The following is a 5,787-nucleotide window of genomic DNA, read 5'->3' as shown; positions in this document are numbered from 1 at the left end:
GGGTCTTGTCCATCACATCATTCTTCTAATGATGTGATTCCGTTATCAATGACATCCAATGTCCATGGTCAGGAAACCGTAACCATCTATTGATCAACGAGCTAGTCAACTAGAGGCTTACTAGGGACATGGTGTTGTCTATGTATCCACACATGTATCTGAGTTTCCTATCAATACAATTCTAGCATGGATAATAAACGATTATCATGAACAAGGAAATATAATAATAACTAATTTATTATTGCCTCTAGGGCATATATCCAACATATATTGGGCCTAATGGGCCTTCGTGGGAGAAGAGGAGGGGCGGCCAAGGGCAGCCACGTGCCCCCTCCCCCTCTAGTCTGAATTGGACAAGGAGGGGGGGCGCCCCCTTTCCTTCTCTCTTCTCTCCCTTCCTTCTCCTCTCCTACTCCAACTAGGCAAAGGGGAGTCCTACTCCTGGAACTCCCACCTTGGCGCGCCCTCCTCCTTGGCCGGCCGCCTCCCCCTAGCTGCTTTATATACGGGGGCAGGGGGGCACCTCACAGACACACACGTTGATCATTGATCTCCCACAGCCGTGTGCGGTGCCCACCCCTCCTCCATAATCCACCTCGATCATACTATAGCGGTGCTTAGGCGAAGCCCTGCGACGGTAGCTTCATCAACATCGTCACCATGCTGTCGTGATGACGAAACTCATCCCCGAGCTCTACTGGATCGTGAGTTCGCGGGACGTCACCAAGCTGAACGTGTGCTGAACGCGGAGGTGCCGTACGTTCGGTACTAAGGATCGGTCGATCATGAAGATGTATGATGACCCACAAGTATAGGGGATCTATCGTAGTCCTTTTGATAAGTAAGAGTCTCGATCCCAACAAGGAGCAGAAGGAAATGATAAGCAGTTTCCAGGAAGGTATTCTCTGCAAGTACTGAAATAAGTGGTAACATATAGTTTTGTGATAAGATAATTTGTAACGAGCATCAAGTAACAAAAGTAAATAAGGTGCAGCAAGGTGGCCCAATCCTTTTTGCAGGAAAGGACAAGCCTGGACAAACTCTTATATGATGTAAAGCGCTCCCGAGGACACATGGGAATATCGTCAAGCTAGTTTTCATCACGTTCATATGATTCGCGTTCGGTACTTTGATAATTTGGTATGTGGGTGGACCGGTGCTTGGTGCTACCCTTACTTGGACAAGCATCCCACTTATGATTAACCTCTATTGCAAGCATCCGCAACTACAACACAAGTATTAAGGTAAACCTAACCATAGCATGAAACATATGGATCCAAATCAGCCCCTTACGAAGCAATGCATAAACTAGGGTTTAAGCTTCTTTCACTCTAGCAACCCATCATCTACTTATTACTTCCCAATGCCTTCCTCTAGGCCCAAATAATGGTGAAGTGTCATGTAGTCGACATTCACATAACACCACTAGAGGAGAGACAACATACATCTCATCAAAATATCGAACGAATACCAAATTCACATGACTACTAATAGCAAGACTTCTCCCATGTCCTCAGGAACAAAAGTAACTACTCACAAAGCATAAGCATGTTCATAATCAGAGGGGTATTAATATGCATATATGATCTGAACATATGATCTTCCACCAATTAGACCAACTAGCATCAACTACAAGGAGTAATTAACACTACTAGCAACCTACTAGCACCAATCCCGGACTTAGAGACAAGAATTGGATACATGAGATGAACTAGGGTTTTGAGATGAGATGGTGTTGATGAAGATGTTGATGGAGATTGCCCTCTCCCGATGAGAGGAGCGTTGGTGATGACGATGGCGATGATTTCCCCCTCCGGGAGGGATGTTTCCCTGGCAGAACAGCCCCACCAGCTCTAGATTGGTTCCGCCAAGGTTCCGCCTCGTGGCGGTGGAGTTTCGTCCGAGAAGATGGCTTATGATTTTTCCCCATCGAAAGACTCCATATAGCAGAAGATGGTCACCGGAGGGCCACCAGGGGGCCCACGAGGTAGGGGGCGCCTCTAGGGGGGTAGGGCGTGCCCCCACCCTCGTGGGCAGGGTGTGCCCCCTTGTGAGTTTCTTCCGCTGAGTATTTTTTATATATTTGGAAAACATCTTCCGTGAAGTTTCAGGACTTTTGGAGCTGTGCAGAATAGGCTCTAATATTTGCTCCTTTTCAAGCCCAGAATCCCAGCTGCCGGCATTCTCCCTCTTTATGTAAACCTTGTAAAATAAGAGAGAATAGGCATAAGTATTGTGACATAATGTGTAATAACAGCCCATAATGCAATAAATATTGATATAAAAGCATGCTACAAAATGGACGTATTAATTCCCCCAAGCTTAGACCTCGCTTGTCCTCAATCGAAAAGCCGAAATCGAAAAATATGTCCACATGTTTAGAGATAGAGGTGTCGATAAAAATAAATTACGGACATGAGGGCATCATGATCATTCTTAGAACAACAACTCATATAATTCTTTGTCATATAATCTCTAATGTTAGAGTAATAATTCAATCATAATATCAAGTATGAATCGTAAACTTCATTGAAAACTAACAAACTACAGTCTCAGTCATTGAAGCAATTGCGATTTATCATAACATATGAAAGAGTCAATGTATAAGAGCTTTTCAGCAAGTCCACATACTCAACTATCATATAATTCTTCACAATTGCTGACACTCACGCAATACTTATGGGTATGGAGTTTTAATCGGACACAGAGAAAGATAGGGGCTTATAGTTTTGCCTCCCAACGTTTTACCTCAAGGGTAATGTCAACAGTAATAGTTCATGAAAACTCACATCCAATTAGTCATATATACCAGGATCTTTCCAACATATTGTTCTTGCCAAAGGATAAAATGTAAAAAGGAAGGGTGAAGATCACCACGACTCTTATGCAATGTAGGAGATAAAAGTAAAAGATAGGCCCTTCGCAGAGGGAAGCAGAGGTTGTCATGCACTTTTATGGTTGGATGCACAAAATCTTAATGCGAAAAACGTCACTTTATATTTCCACTTGGGATATGGACCTTTATTATGCAGTCTGCCACTTTTATTACTTCCATATCACACGATCGTATAAAGCTTATTTCCTCCACACTAATTAATCATACATATTTAGGGAGCAATTTTTATTGCTTGCACCGATGACAACTTACTTGATGGATCTTACTCAATCCATAGGTAGATATGGTGGACTCTTATGGCAAGACTGATTTAAGGGTATTTGGAAGCACAAGTAGTATCTCTACTTGGTGCAATGAATTTGGCTAGCATGAGGCGGAAAAGCAAGCTCATCATGTTGGAAGATCCAAGACAATATAATTCATCTCAGATGTAAGAAAACATAACCCATTACGTTGTCTTCCTTGTCCAATGTCAACTCTTTAGCATGTCATATTTTAATGAGTGCTCACAATCATAAAAGATGTCCAAGATAGTATATTTATATGTGAAGACCTCTCTTTCTTTATTACTTCCTATTAATTGCAATGATGACCAAAATTGTGTTTGTCAACCCTCAACAACTTTTATTCATCATACTTTTCTATGTGAGCTCATTACTCTCCATAAGACTCACATGATCTCTTTGTTTCTTTTTATTTCTTTCTCTTTTCATTTATTCACTTAGGATCATGGCAAAATAATCAAGCCCTTGACTCAACACTAATCTTTATTATATAGCTCGCATACTCGATTACATAGAAGGATAATAAAGCAAAACTCACAACTAGATCACACTAAGAACTTTTATTCTACTAGATCAAGATATTACCAAAAGGATCGAACTAAGAAAAACATAAAGATAAAGTGATGGTGCTACGATACCGGGGCACTCCCCCAAGCTTGGCAGTTGCCAAGTGGAGTGCCCATACCAGATACTCAATTCTTCTTTGTTGGTGGAGACGGTGGTGATTTTGTTGATGGCGTAGGCTTGTTGTCCTTCTTCCAGGGCATAGGCTCACCATCATAGAAGGATGATCGAGTCTCCTGAAACCTTAAATCTGTAGCCAAACTCATCCTCTTGAATCTATATTCATACTTGCAGTTTTGGTTTTGCAGGTCATAAATCTGGGCTTGGAGGTGCTCGATTTTTTCATGAAGCTTGGAGATGGCCTCCCTAATGTCCTTGACGTCTAGCTTGTGGTTGTTGGTGAACTCCGTGATCATAATGTGATTGGAATCAAGTCCACGCTCCACCATCTCCTGACACTTGAAAACTTCTTGCTCCAATGCCTCGAGCCTGGCCTCCGTGCTTCCGGTCTTCCTTGGTCCCTCAGCATCGCGGGTGTGCAACAACCCCTGACGCATCTATATGGTTTGAGGGTGTTGCAGCACTTCTGCGAGGTAGGGGTTGATGACCTTCTCGAAGAACTGGTCCTTGGGGGCACTTGAAGACGACATGACGACCTGGATCTGTCAGAAAAACAGCTCGAAACAAAGACAGGAGATTTTTGCGTGATACGGGAGTCAAAACCCCCGGGAGGTTATATAATGAATTTTTACCGACCAAAATACGTGTCGTGTACGAAAACAGAGTCTGGAGAGCACACGAGGTGCCCATGAGGTAGGGGGCACGCCCAGTAGGGTAGGGCGCGCCCTCCACCCTCGTGGAGCCCTAGTGTCCTTCTCGGACTGCTACTTATTTTTCTATTTTTCTAAATATTCCAAAACGGAGAAATATTGCCTTAAAAACTGTTTTGGAGTTGGTTTACTTACCGTACCACATACCTATTCCTTTTCGGAGTCTGAAACATTCTAGAAAGTGTCCCTTATGAATTCCCCCAGTGTTACGGTTTCAATAACATTGGTTTCAACATTTATGGGATTACCTGAGATATAGTGTTTGATTCTTTGTCTGTTCACCACCTTCCGATTTGTGCCTACGAAGTTGTTCATTTTCATGGCACCAGAACGGTAGACCTCCTCGTTAATGTAAGGACCTTCCCATTTAGAGAGAAGTTTTCCTGCAAAAAATCTTAAACGAGAGTTGTATAGCAATACATAATCACCTACATTAACTCATGCTTTTGTATCCTTTTGTCATGCCATCTTTTAACCTTTTCTTTAAACAACTTGGCATTTTCATAGGCTTGGGTTCTCCATTCATCAAGTGAGCTAATATCAAATAACCTCTTCTCACCGGCAAGTTTATAATCATAATTAAGTTCTTTAATAGCCCAATAAGCCTCGTGTTCTAGTTCGAGAGGTAAGTGACATGCTTTTCCATAGACCATTTTATACGGAGACATACCCATAGGATTTTTATATGCAGTTCTATAGGCCCATAATGCATCATCAAGTTTCTTGGACCAATTCTTTCTAGACCTATTAACAGTCTTCTGCAAAATTAATTTGAGCTCTCTATTACTCAATTCGACTTGACCACTAGACTGAGGGTGATAAGGAGATGCAATTCTATGATTAACATCATATTTAGCAAGCATTTTGCAGAAATCACCATGAATAAAATGTGAACCACCATCAGTCATTAAATATCTAGGGACTCCAAATCTTGGAAAAATAACTTCTTTAAGCATTTTAATAGAAGTGTTGTGATCAGCACTACTAGTTGGAATAGCTTCTACCCACTTAGTAAAGTAATCAACAGAAACTAAAATATGTGTATAGCCATTAGAGGAAGGAAAAGGTCCCATATAGTCAAAGCCCCAAACATCAAATGGTTCAATAAGAAGTGAATAATTCATAGGCATTTCTTGACGTCTACTAATATTACCAATTCTTTGACATTCATCACAAGATAAAACAAACTTACGGGCATCCTTGAAGAGAGTAG

Source organism: Triticum urartu, chromosome 3 (genome assembly GCF_003073215.2).
Source record: "Triticum urartu cultivar G1812 chromosome 3, Tu2.1, whole genome shotgun sequence".
Lineage (NCBI taxonomy): Eukaryota > Viridiplantae > Streptophyta > Magnoliopsida > Poales > Poaceae > Triticum > Triticum urartu.
This window is presented reverse-complemented; position numbering follows the sequence as displayed.